At 38.3% G+C, this 14,637-nt stretch overlaps 1 protein-coding gene across 9 annotated transcripts in view; it reads right to left on the bottom strand.

The window, feature by feature from the left end:
• LHFPL2 (LHFPL tetraspan subfamily member 2) overlaps nucleotides 1–14,637 on the bottom strand; it is a 124,106-nt gene that overhangs the window by 37,823 nt on the left and 71,646 nt on the right. For 2 of the 9 annotated variants that reach the window (XM_075526431.1, XM_075526430.1), the window contains exon 1: nucleotides 5,203–5,329. The exons of 6 other annotated variants lie outside the window; for them this stretch is intronic. The gene's annotated coding sequence lies outside the window, so the exon portion shown is untranslated. Of the gene's footprint in view, nucleotides 1–5,202; nucleotides 5,330–14,637 lie in introns of those variants that run through there. One more of the 9 variants, XM_075526432.1, reaches the window with a different exon arrangement.

Here is a 14,637-nt window from a genome sequence, read left to right as displayed (position 1 = left end):
TTTCATTAAAAAGTTCTTCCTCCTTTACCCACATAACAACTGAACTGGTATTCAGACACTACACTCCAGAAAGAGTTTTGAAGAGTTTTCTTTCTACCAATTTTTTCTTAAACAACAGCCTGCTGACCCCACCCCAGCCCAACCCCAAACCCTGACAATTCTTGCAAAAATGTACATTTAAACCCATCTCAAAAAAGGGGACAGTGATCCAGCTCCCAGTTGTAATGCTTGCTTTTGAAAATAACAGCAGCAAGGTGGTCAGAGAAGCAGTGCCTCTGGCTCTGGACGAAACAGCCCAGCTTTTGTTTGGCTCCGACACTCAGCAGGAGGGCTCTGTGACCAGAGCCAGTGACCCTGGTGCTGCCATACCAAAAACCTCGTAGTCTCACTAGCCCCAAGCCACCTGTTGGAGAACGTTGGTGCTGGGTGAGACCCCCTAAAGTTTCAGAGACCTGGGGAGGGCAGATTCCCCCATGCCATGCCAGTGCAAGGATGCCAATTGTAAACGTGAAGCTACTGACCATCCTGGAGCATGCAGAAAGACATGCACAACTTAGTTTCCCAAATGGTTCCCTGCAGTTCAGTCCTTATTTCACAGACATACAGATCCGGCTGTGGCCTCTCCCCACTCCGTGATCCTCCTGGACAGAGCTGGGTCTGCATCACAGATCTGCAGCATGAAGCATCCTGGAGCGGGGAAAGGATTGCCACACCATTCTCCAGCTACGGACTAGCACCATTCATCAGACCAGCTGGCAGATTAGACTTGTGTGCTGGGGGAAAAAGGAAAAGCAACAAATCCCTACCACACACCGAGCGGTCTGCAGCAAGACTGAAAGATTCTTGCATCACATTCTTCTCATGCTGCATTCAAGGCCTTTTTGGCCCAAACTCTCTTCCTGACCTCATCTACCATGACTATCCTCCAAGTCCTGTCTCAAAGCTCATTTCCTCAAGGGAGCTCAACAGTTAGAAATTGCAGCTACACGTGCACATAAAAAAAACCTCAATATGCACAGACTGTCCAAGCAAGCTCTCAAAGAATGAGCTTCCAGTTGGTTTAGTCATCCAGTTCCAGCAATCTACTTTGTTTCAGCCTGTTGCTCTTATCTTCAAGACATTAATTTTATTGCAGGATGCTTTCCAGGGGCAGAGCACTTTTGAAATCAGAACATCAGACACTAAATCCTGACATAGGATTAATGAGAGGAGGCCTCTGTTGGAGGCTTCTCTGGTCTCTTGGAAGGTAAAATATACTTGTTTAGAACCTCCATCTCTTTCTAGACTGTCAAGCGCTGAGTGCTTTTATTATTACATACATAATTGAAAATACCTTTACTCTCAGTCATGTGAGTTGGGTACACTAATCCTAAATGCAAAATGTGTCCTCTCAGAGTTTTAAAGAATCAATGTGAACACCTATATCTGAAAGTTCCAACTGAAATAAATATGTAATTAAAAAATTTAATAAATTGTGCAACTGTATATCGTATAGAAAAACAAAGTACATCTATAAGTCTCTGTAAGTGCATACAGTAAAGAAAGCAACAAGACTCAGCTTCTAGCAAATAAGAGCATTAGTAAATTTGTATTTAAAAAAAATAAATCACCTTTTCCTTTTTCCCTTCAGGAAGAGCTGATACTAACTGAAGTAATTTCATTTTCAGATAACAGACAGGAAAGAATTTCTCTGAGAGAGATGAAAGGATTTAGGTAACGCTGTATATACAATTAGAATTCTCAAATGTTTGCATCACTGGCAGTTCCTGCGGGTGCTGGGGGAAAGATTAAGCTTGATTAAATTGCAGATTGTGCAAGTTTATTTATGGACTCAGCTGTGAAACAGAGAATAAAAATCTATTTGAAACAAAGCTATTACCCATTAATCTGTTGGTAAAATATCTGGTGTCAGTTTCCCAATTATTTTCAACATAAAAAACATGGTTTTACTGCGAGCTGAAAAAGAAGTGAAGTCTAGTGAAAGTGTTAGATGAGGAAGTGAAGGGACAAGCAAAATCATTTCAGTCCAAGAGTCTGAAGTAGAGATTTCACTGCCTATTTGGCCAAAATACATGGTTCAGATGTGTTTGTCACATGGTTCTAATTCATGTAATGACCTATTCAACTCAACAGCCATTTATTTTCAGCACTAATTACTCATTAGCACATGCATTTTTTCACAGCAAGGTTTTGCTAACATGAAAATATTTCCTGGACAGTTTGGAAGCCCTACTGTATTCTAAGCCAGACAGGTTGATTCAAAAATTGAAATCCTAAGAAATTAACCACCCAACAATGTATTACAACAAAGAAATTAGAGGTCAGAGATGGAAGGACATGAAAAGTCAGCAGAACATTCCTTATAGTCCATTTTTCCCCTGAGACTGCCCAGGACCATCAGACAACCAGCTATATTCCTGTTCTTCATGGGGGACCTGAATGTACTCATTACTGACAAAATAGTTTTCAACCCTAATCTAACAATACTGAATATAGACTTGAAAGTTTACTCTCAATTCCAGCAAAGGCAGGATTTAACCTGTTCAACCCACCTCCCAGAATACTTTATAGGGAGGAGAACATTCAGCCATTTTTTAGATTTCAAAGCTGTAAAAGAAAAATCTGAGGTGGACTTGGGTTTGATCCGCTTATTGCACCATGCCACTGAAACGAAAAAGTCGCTTCTGTTCCTAGAAGAGTTCAGACAGTCCAAAAGCAAGCATTTGTTTTCAGGAAGTTGTATTTAGAGGCATTACAAAAGATCATCAAATTTACTCAAAAAGTAGCTAAAAGAAACGCTGCAGCTTTTGCTGCTAACTTGGCATGTGAGAACAACAAAAGCCCCAAAACAATTAAAATTACAAGTCAGAGCATGAAATATTCCAGGCTTTGATTTTTTTTGTATTGTCTCAGTTTCTCTAGGCTTTTAAAATGTCATAAATTGCCTCTGCGCCAGAGACATTGCCTTTCCAACTCACAACTCTAAGTGCTTGTTTACATGAAATACACTGCTGAGTTAGCCTTCACCTCTCAGGTCTAATCATAAATTATACTGCCAGACAGATTTCGTAAAAGCTTTTAGCACTGATTTAGCTATGGAGATTGAAAAAAGAATGCCGAAATGGAAAAAACCACAATTATTGGATGGAATATTCCCTTACTTAAGCCACGTGTTAAGAAGTCCTCTAAAACAAATCCTGTTTCAGTCACCCAGGCAAAAGACAGAAGTCAGCCCTTCAGGGCCTTTCACAATGTAATACAGGCTGAAGAATCAAATTCGCAAAAAAACCTTGAAAGCAATAAAGGGGCTTGTGCAGGGTAGAGCTAATTGGCAAGGAGTGATCTTTGTGCATAGTATATGACAACACAGGAAGTGCTCTGGGGTGGGTTAAGCTGCCATTTGATGCCGAAAGTCCAGATTAATAGGTTAGGATGCCCAAAGAGAGTAAGATCCTATGTGAAAGTGAAGCTTTACACAGTACATTTGGGATATTTTCTCAGCCATTCACCTCATTCTCCTTAACAGAGGCCTCTGGCAGTAACAGGAGAAGTACAACAGCCTTCCTTCCTTTCTTTTTTGTAATGCCAACATCATTCATGTAACAGCCTATAAGAATAAGCTTCTTTTTAAATTCTCCTTCGTTACATAATAAGCATACAAATGTGCCTGGGTTTTGTGTCTATAGCAATGAATCTCCATTTTGCAGGATTAAAGATTATAGTGGGCCACAAAAAACCCTTTTGAGAGAACTCTTCTTGCTATGAAGAGTCCTTGCAAGTTGAATTTCAATGCTTCCAATGTTCGCATTCTGAAAAACACCATTCACAAAACTGAAAACAACCCATTATTCTTCAACTGCAGCCATCAGCTAGTGGTGACAAATGTTTGAAAAAATTTGAAAAGAATATTCAAAATGTACCAATTCAGGCAAGAGTTACTGCACTGCTTGCACACTTTCATTAGAACATATAGAGAATATATCCTCTCTAAACCCACAGAGTTAGAAGAAAGTGACATATGAAAAATATGTACAGTAGTTTCAATAAAGTTTCTTCTCTGGTGTAGTAAGTTGTATTCAGCTATTAGACACATTATTTTTAACAAATATCTTCTGTGATATTTGTTTTTCAATTTCTGTGAAAAATAATCTTTTAATGGCCTTTGTAGGTCAACATTAATTCAATTCTTTGTTGGTAGCCGTCCTAAACAAAGAAAAAAAAATTTTGGGCTCCTTAGGTGTGGGTTGAATTGATTTTGCTGTTCTCTTTCATTGCCATTTTAATCTATACTTTTCAATTCCTGTCTAAATAGCTTCTTTCTATAGAGTTATAATATTTCGGAAAGAGAAAAAGAGCGATACTTCTATTTACCTTCCCCTCCCCCCTCACTCACCTCTCCCCCATAAAGTGCAATCTACAGGCTCTTCATTTATGAATGTTGTTGGTATTATCCTAAAAGCAAGGGAAAACTCTTTCTATCTTTTAAGACTATCTTTTGGCAAGTCAAAGATAATTCCTTACACAAAAAGCTAATGCCTGAAGTTGGATTTCTCTTTTAAGTAGGAAGGATGCAAGGTTAATTTAAATTTTCCTTATGCTGTTTTAAGAGTTGTTGAAAACTGCATTTAAGGCCAAGAACTGAGTTCTGAGAATAGGAAGAACTTTGACATGTTCATCAAAACTTTAAATCACCTCCTTCAACAGCTAGTATGAGAACATTTTAACAGATAAATAAAGCAGAAGAATGTAGATGCAGTTCACAGGTACTTAAAAAACAGATTATACAAGTCATCATACATTCCTGTAGGGGTGTATTTGACCTTGGTCTACCAGTATAATCATAACATGGACCACTGAACCACAATGGTAGCAACACAAGACAAGTAGTTAATGTTTTGCCAGTGGATGCTCTTAACACTTTGTCTCACAGATACTCAACCTATCTGCCTATCAACACATCTCTGTAACATCTCCTTAGGAACAAACAAACTTCCACTGCAAGATCTTCTCTCTCAAAAAGATCCTGCAATACATTTTAGAAAACCAGCGATAAACTTCTTCAATCTCTACGCAAAGGTGTCAGTTCTTTGTAATCATGTACCTTTTCCTCCAAACAAAAGCTCTGCTCCTGCGGGATAAACTGATCTTTTGCAAAACTCATCACAGGAGTGGTCTCAGGCTAGAGCAACTGCAGAAGCTCACCCTGTCACCGAGCCTGTCTGTCCTGTTGGCCGTTATTCCTCTTCACTGTTGAGATGCTTATCATTTAGCTATGGATTAAAGAAGCAAATGTCTCCAGTTTGGCTGGCATTGGAAGAACAAAGGAAAATGATGACAAACTGATGAGGAAAACAAGACAAATTGAGAAAATGTGCTATGCTTTATCTGAAGATGGGAGAAAGCATGGTGAAAACAGAAACCATGCAAGTGGATGAAATGACGAAATAGAAAGATATCAATGGCCTGGAAAAGATCATGCAGATAGCTCGTGTATGTGAGACGTAACCACCTAACCTTACCAAAACAAATTTTCATTTTTTTTAAAGAAAAGATAATTGTTATGATTCTATGTTTGTGAACTACAGTCTCACAGAATAATGCTCTGCATAATCATTTTTCTTCTGCACAAATATTTACATTGTATTAGTGGAAGAGTAACCCATACTCTTCCCTCCCTGGATTAAAGCATTGCCACCAAGTTACACAAGAAGTCACGGCTAACTGTGGAAACAGCTGCTAAGCCACTTGTATCTCTGTTGCTTTGTAACACCCAGTAATAACTCAGAAGGATCATATCTTACATCTGCTTGTCTTCTCTTCTACATCAAAGTCTTAACAGATAGCTTGTAAGTGAAGTTGTCATAGAAGCTAAGTCTCAAGGAGAGGCACAGAAAGCCGTCCTGTGGTTGCTGCAGATGTTCCCTTCTGTACGTTTACTAACAGATGCCTGCTGAGTTTTAACATTCTTGGAGCCAGGGTTTCCAGATGTCTCCTCCAAAATGAATGCAAATAACCAGGAAGTTTACAGAAGTGAGACAATCTAAAAATTTCTCTTTCCTCACAGTTTTTTCCCTGCAACCTCTGATATCCCCAGAGGAATTGTACACCACAACATGGATTTGCTGCCCTAACACAAACACACACAACAACAGCATACCTAATAAAAGTGTCGCAGAAGACCACTATCATAAACCACCTCTTTCACATACCAGAGACAGCCCCTGGTGCTCACCAGCAGCAGTCAAACCACTGGGCTGCACTGCCTGCTCCTAGTGCCAAGTGTTCTGTTCATACCCATTTTGTCAGGCCAAAACAATGGCCTGACATCAATGCCAGTGCCAAAACATTGGTCTGACATTAATGCCCATCACCTCAGAGCCATTACCCATAAGGTCTGACAGCACAAAATGAGATACAGAACTCAACGCACTAAAATTTAATGAAAATTCACCCCAACGTAGACTTGACCAACATTTTTCTGGCCATCCTATCCTACACTGCCCTCAAGCAAAGGCATCTTACTTTATTTTCCAAAGAAGTCCTTTGAACACAAAAGAGAAACTAAGATATATGATTCACACATCCAAACTTTCAAATCATGTTTTATTATAAAATTAAACCCTGCCAAGTCCCTGTATCAAATTAATCAAAGATTTTCCTGTTTATCTTGAAGAATGAATGTGGCCACCCTATTCTTATTAAAAAGAAAAAAAAAAAATCAAACAAACCAGATTGTACTGCAGAACCCAGCTTCAGTGATTGCTGTATTTTATTCAAGGACTCAAATTGCTTCCAGCCAGCAACCCACAACAATGGCCTCTGAGTATACATACAGGCATTTATTTTTCAGTGACAATTTTATGAAGATGTACATGCACAAAACAGGTCCCATGCAGGCAGTATTTACAGCCTTCCTTGCCTCCTGCCAGAAATTTTTCTTCTTCTTTAAACAAAGAACTACTGCTTTTCCTAATGGAATGAACATTTCTAAAGCCCCGGAAATCTAGCTGCAATTAGGCAATATAAATCAAACCACAGTAATGAAGCACACAGATGACCCAGTTTTCTAGCCAACATAGCAGGAAGGTTTTTTTGGAAGTATTTCTAGTGATATTTAGCATTAGCATACAATATATTTTTGTCTCTCAGACAGCTATTCTCCCTACCCGAAAAAAATTTTTGAATTCTGCTTTGTAAAAAAAAAAATGAAAGAAGAAAAAAACCCAAACCCCACAAATATATAAGATAAAACAAAACAAAAAAACCCCTATGCACTACAGCTAAAAGCCATGATCTATATGGGAAACAGAAATCATTCAAACTTTCCTCCAACAGCCAGCATCATGAGACTTAAGAATAATCACTTCAAACACAGACAAGACTTCCAAGACCTTGACCTAGTATCAGTGAACAAGGGCACAACTCAGGGCTTTTGGCTGAAATGGGGACCAGCTACTTCCCTGTTGGCTGTTTCGGAGCAAACAAATCTGACTTCTTTGCACCAGCAATTCCATTCTTGTCAAAGCTTGTAGTACACACTATTAAAAATACTGATTTTATAAAGTTTCAGGTTTTAAGAAAGTTCATGGAAAATTCTTCATCAGCTTGATATCAGGCAGTGTCAGCTGGTAAATGGCAAGTTGAAACAATTGCAAACTATTTTGGAGAATACTTCACGCAAGTTAGAAAGAGATTCAGTGAAAGCACATTTCAAAACAGTCTTGGCCCAATACCCTTTTCCAAACAAGCATCATGTACTTGCTATTGACCAACATTCAAACCATTGCTATAGGAGCTTATCCATCAGCCTCCCATCTGCTCAGTACCTCTCTGTTTTCCTTCCCTTTTTGAGCTAAAAGTAATCTTTACAATGTGAGGGGATAGCAGTAAGACTTAAAACCTGAGACAACAGACTCTGCCAAGAACTACTGTTTTCTTATTAATCCTGGGATGAGAAAACACAACAAACACATCACTCACCTTCAGGAAGAACCTCTTTTAACTTACAGATCAAGCTTCACTGTCCCCTCTCCAGTCCTACACCACGACACAATAAAAGTTGTTGCTTTCACTAAAGTCACAACAGTATCCTCTTTCTAGAGAAAGAATTACATATCATCCCTCAGACCTAAAATTAATGTTTGAGTACTAATTATTTTTTGTAACATGTAAATGTCAGCTTATAACAGAACAACAAAGAACTGCATGAAAGAACTCTGCATTTCAAAGGTGGCAGCTATGGGTAAACAAAATACTGTGCTAGAATACTGCACTGACAGAAGCTACATAATTTATAGTTTCTACAAACTGCAAACTCCAGAGGATGTTCCTACTACGGCTGAAAAGAAGCAGAAGTTAAGCGACACTGAATGCTTTTCTCTGAATACCGCTGCAGGAAGGCTTTCCACTCAGCAAAGAAAAAGCTGGAATCTGCTCTTTTTTCAGTAGTATTCAATATGCTGCACACAACTTCCAAAAAGTCTGTGTGATTGAGAGTCCCAAGTTTCTCTTTTCTCCTTCTGCAAAACCATAGTTCCCCTTAGCCTTTTGTACTTTAGAAAGGATAAGTCACCTACCGAGGATTGCTCTGTACTAAAAGCTGAGCTCCCTCTTAGAACAAAGGGGCACAATTCAATTTACCTTTTAGTAGGAGCAAGCAGGCAATTCTGTCCAGCTATAAGTAACAGTAGTACTAGATAACACTAATGCTAACATTTGAGAATTAAAGATGATGACAATGATCTGGGACAATGCCTCTTACTTTGTTAAAATTATAAAGGCAGTATGTTAATCAGCATAGCTGCCATTAACCCTTATTGTGCAATTGTAAGCCATCATGCGCAAGTCAGCAAAATGCTTTAGCAACTGGAAAACTCAGTCTAGACCTTTATCAAAAGACGATCAGAATAATAAGATCACAAAGACTTGTGCATCCATTTAATTAAAATAATATGTTCTTTACTACAGTATGTACTTCATCACACTTCAGCAAACATCAAACCAACTCCAGTTCATCACTGTTTAAAGAACTTTTCCATGGCAAAACCATCTATTCTGTTATCATAAATTTAGATCGAATGATAAACATTTTACTCAACAGACTTTATTCTAGACTATGCCATAGAAACATCAGACTGTTAAGCTTTTAGAGATAGAATTGAGTCTGACTAGCTTTTTCTTCTTCCTCAAATAACATAACTTAAACAAATAAAGTAAGCTGTAAACCACCCAAATCTATTTAGAAATTAAAAAGCAGGAGAATTAGAGCAGTTCACAATTCAACAGATTTTTCCATCTAAATACACTTAGGTCCCAAAGAAGAACACTGCTTTTGTTCCAAAAATAATTAGGGAAACGACAAAAGGTCCAAAGTTTTATCTACAGTTTTCTATCTCTGCTCTCTTTTTGTCCAAGACTTGTAAAACATCTGAGGCTAATATTTGTTACATTTCTCTCTGGGCCTCTTTTAGCCCTGTGATTTATAGACTCTAGAGGTGAAAAAAATGTCTCAAATATAATGAGGTGAAAGATATAAAACTATTTAATAGTGTTCTAGTAACAACCTTTTTGCAGGCTTTTTCAAATAACATGCCAAATTCTGTGAAGTTCTAGAAGAGCCTTTTAAAATGAGGTGTGTTTCAACATACAGTCCATTGTTAAGGGTGTAGTCACTGCTTACTGAAGCCAACTGGAGTTTTTCACCTACCTTCAGTGGACTCCGGACAGAGGTGTACCAGCATTACTACAGAGACGGAGATACCCTTCCTTCGTTCAAACTTAATTGCATGCACGCAAACGTCATAGGAATAGCTCTTGAAAAAGCCACAGCTGTTTCTCACTTCAAGCATTAAATCCAGGTGGATCATGTAACGACTCTTACAGTTGTGCTGATTATTCCAAGTTTGAAGACAGCCAACATTTTAAAAATGCCTAAAAAACCTGGGTGGATTAGGCCACCCTGGTTGGAAAATCTGACAAACGACATAACTTTGTATAGTTCTTGCTGATTTAGGCATGCTGCAAATTGCTGGACCCTTACAATAGACACTGCATCATTGCACCCTTTGCTAGTTAGGAAAACAGGATTAAGACACACACACAAACAGCTAAGACTATGGAATTGATCTATAGATTAAACACAAGTGAAAAATAGACTAATCTTCTCTTCATCTAAGAGTCTGCTATTCTGACCCTCGTTTCTCATGGACAAGAATGGAAATAGTCACTTGAACATCCAGTTTTATGGACCTGTTTTGGAAAGTGATCCTTTCATTAAATACACCACATTTTACAATACGCTAGCTTCCAATGAATCAAACTGTAAAGATCTGTGTCACATTATTTAATATCTTATGTTTAACCAATATGAAGTCAAACTTATATTTTCCCTTAGTGAAGGATGGGTGTAATTACTTAAATCAATACTTACAATTTCATCACCTGGCACAGAAAACAAAGTTCCATCATCAAAATACCACTGCACAGTTCCCGGTGATATTAATTTCATTTTTATTAGCACGGATAACACCACAAAAATATGCGGCTAGGTGAATCTACAAGCATGATCCTGTAAAGAAATGTGCAACTATAGCCGATACCAATCGAAACTAAGGGAGCTCAGATGATTTCCAGCTCTTGTGATTTTATCATGAGTCATATCTGGTGTTTTCCTTGAGTCATACATTTAGGAACCTCAGCAGTGGTGCCTATAATTAAGTTTTACAATTTTGTTACTGTGGTGAGGGGGAAAGGCATCTGCTTTTTTACATATATGCATCCAGACATGAAGCATGCAGGTGACACCCTTGGTCACATGCCAGACTACCGGGTGTCAGATTCTGTTGCACAAAAAGCAAGAGATTGTTACAAAAGTGCTTTTCATCTGTTAATGATAATTTCTTAGTGACAGTGCACTAAGATCCACATACATTAATTCCAACATGTCATCTTTGTTGTGTACTTTCACTAATGAGAGAACTCCCTTTTGTTTTCCTTTCAAACAAGTATTTATTTATTGGACAGCTTACAATAGCAATGGTATGACATTCTACCCACAAATAAGCTGGAACAAGTCAAAAAACTGCAAGAACATAGAAGCAGCTAAATGTTCTGACTTTTTTTTTTAATCAACCAAATAAATTTAATGAGTAGTATTGGTAAGAAAACAGCATTGGCCAGGCCTCTGTTGTTAAAAACTGTTATTCTGTTGTATGATTTCAAGACCATTCAAATGCTATTCAAGATGCAAGTGGTCATGTAAGAATCAACATTATCTAAATCAGAAGGGGAGAGGGAAAGTATTCAAGTGCTTGCAATACAAACATACTTACACATTTTACAATTCAGCTCCTCTGAATATCCTCAAAACTGTTACCAAGTTTTGGAAAAGCAACTGCCACAAAAAAATTGCCTTTCAATGTTCACATAAACCTCTGTAAATACTAACCACTGCCTGAAGCATATACTGCTATTCCATCAATGAGCAAAACAGTTTAAGTCAGTAGAGGAACAAGAAAAGAAAAAAAGCTTCTCCTGTCCTCATTTCCAACACTGAAAGTATTAAAACTTGCTCTCAGGTTGCACCCAGCAGGAAGCAATTCTGCTTCAGCAATGGATTAAGTAGATGAACTAACAGATCTCTGCCAGATCTCTGCCACATCAAATTTTGATGATGTTCCACATTTTAACTAACTTGTCATTTAATAAGGAAAACCAAAAAGACCTCAAAGTAAACACTCTCCACAAGACAGATTCAAGCAAGCACGAATTTAAGGGTTCCATGGAGATGAATGCAGTAACGGAAACACAAAACCAAGGATGATCTTCTAGACTATGCTGTTATTTGCTAAAATAAGTAAGATTGTGCTCTGGCTGCTATTCTTACAAACAACCCCATCTGGCCTCAGCAAACAGGGAAGAAAAGTGATGCAATTTTCATGACACCCACATCCTCAAAGCCAGACACTCATCACCTAGGTGTCAGCAAGCCCTTACACAAGTTTTCTCAAATTACTGCTTCCCACCAAGACCTGAAACTGGCTCCCTTTAACATCTGTTAATCTAATTGGTTCCTATGAGCCTGTAACAATTAAACCTGTTGTTGCAAGGAGCAACAGGGAAAGGGGATTTTACATGTCCACAGCTGGGCTGTTAGCAGAACAAATGGACTGCATCTGACTCAATGGCTCTCACCAAAATCTAGTTATTAAACTGTGAGAACAAGCCCTAAATGAAGCTGATGGCCTCAGCAACTGGGCTGAGCTCAAAGCGCTTATCAGCTGCTCTGTCACAACAGCAATCATAAGGAGAGGGTAAAGGCTTCAGAATTTCTCCAGTCAGTAAATTTAACAATCCTAGAGGAAGGTATGACTACAATCATAGCAAATCTGGAGTGAATCACTCATTCAAAGTGAAAATAGAATTTTTGTATGATACATTACGAAGTTGGCAATTTTTATTTGGCCTGTATTAAGAAGGAAAACAGCTGGAATCAAAGTCCCTGTTTAGATTCAAAATATTTTTACAAAAAGGAAGTATTGCAACAGCTGAGCAAACTCAGCTCTTTACTTATGCAAAACACTTCAGTGATTTTAAATTAGAAGTAACATTTTTTTCCCCAAAAGAAAAAGTGAAAATGGAACAAAGCGATACCCAGCTCAGTATTGGTCCTGCTCCCATTTCCACAGACACTTATGGATGCCTCTCTCTGTGTACTCACAGGAGATACCTTCAGAAGGAATTCTCATACATCTAAGCAATCTGCATAAGGGTTTGCAGAGCAGGAGCTGTAATAGCTTCTGTATCATCAGCATCCAGCATAAGGAGAGGAACTAACACTTCATCATAAGTTTTGTAGATGTCTAAGCCTGAACATCTCACAGCCTGAGCAAGCGAGCCCTGCAGTTTCTTCCAGTGCACCAGGTTAATGTCTCATACAGCTAATTTCTCATCCTTTCTACAGCCTAGTTTTAAAATAACTTAATGAAACACTTTTCAAAGTATTTTTGCTCTGTGCTCTCTTCCATGCTTTCTACTCCAGTATTATGCTACCTAAGCAGCTGGGCACAACACTGTACTGAGGTGACACCACCATGACCCTTGGAAGTTCTCAGAAGCTCTTGCAATACTCTAACAGATTACATGCCTCACCTTTGGACACCTGAGAGTTTATTAGCTCCTATCTTAGGGTGTGGCAGGAACAACAAGTGTTATTTACCTTATGGGATCCAGGGAATTAATAGCTTTCAACCTTTGTTTCTTTAAGAATTCTCTAGCCACTGGCTTTTATTTTTTTTAACTGTCTTGTTTGCTATTCATCCCTTTCTTAATCTGCTCCTCTAATTTCCATCAACCTTTGTGAAATTCCACAAAGTCAACTTTTAAAACAGAAATGTTTCTAACAGATAAATTGAGACTTTGGTACTCATAAGTGAATGCAGAAACTTCTCCCTTTTCCAGAGTATCACTGAAGAAGGCCTATGTATCTGAAATCCTTTTTTTTTTTTCTTTCTTTCTGGATGTTTCCTTAGACCATCAAAATTACAGACACCTAGTACTACATTCCATAATGGTGTCCAAGAATTCATCAGTTAAATAATTCCTTTTCTCTGATCACTGCAAAACACTTCAAACATGTCTTAATTACACTTTCTAATCATTCTGAATCAAACTCAGTCAGCATTAGAAGGTTGCTCATGGTATGTACAGCTATTTGATGCTCCAACAGGTAAAATTATTGAAAGTGTGCCAATGTAACCAGGTTTCTTTTAAGGCTACTCAAATACCTGGAAACACCTGAGACTCCCAACAGGCTTTCTGTAGGTACGAAATTCTGAGCTGTGACTCCAGGCACATTTGAAAACAGCACTAAGGATCTATTCCTATCTTTGGGATCAGAAATAGCTTTTAAGTTACAGCCTTGCTAGACCATTATCTCATGAAATGTCATTTCACATCTTTTCAGGTTAATAAGGCTGATCATCTCTAGTACTTTCAGTGCTTTAAGAAGTTACTCTATTTCCTCTGAGTTTTAATTTACTTATTTACCTCACTTTCATTTCTGCTCTGCCTAGAGTGAACTTTTCCATAGCACAGCCAAGATGGAACACAGAAAGATCTTGATTCACCAGGAACACCTTCTTCCCCACCAGCACAATATATCTATCTGCAGTGGTTCATTAATAAGAGTGACAGGTGAGCTGCTACAGGCACAGCAGCGAACGCAGACTGCTGGAAGTGTCAGAATATAGGACAGACATGAATGCAAACAAGCTACATTCAGACCTAGAACAACACAGCAATCTTTCAGACTGTCACAAAACATGTTAAAAATTATGATTTTGCACTGCTAACCCTAATTCCGATCTCATTGTTGTTAGATGAGTACTATCCTAAAACAGAAGTGACAAATTTTTGAAATCATTTGCTGAAATGTAGCACAAATTAAAGTGTGCTATTACTGTTCACTGACTTCCTTTAATAAGAGGGAACTGTACACACAGAGTGGTGATTAAAAGAAGTAAAAATAAATGAGATAAGGACTTTCCAAGCACGAGTCATGGCATTTGGTCAATTCTCTTTTGATTCACTTAAATATTGCATGTGTAGACTAAGCAGCAGCCCCTCTATATTTCACAA

Source organism: Mycteria americana, chromosome Z (genome assembly GCF_035582795.1).
Source record: "Mycteria americana isolate JAX WOST 10 ecotype Jacksonville Zoo and Gardens chromosome Z, USCA_MyAme_1.0, whole genome shotgun sequence".
Lineage (NCBI taxonomy): Eukaryota > Metazoa > Chordata > Aves > Ciconiiformes > Ciconiidae > Mycteria > Mycteria americana.
Note: the sequence above shows the minus strand (reverse complement) of the source record. Positions and strands in the feature narration are given on the sequence as shown.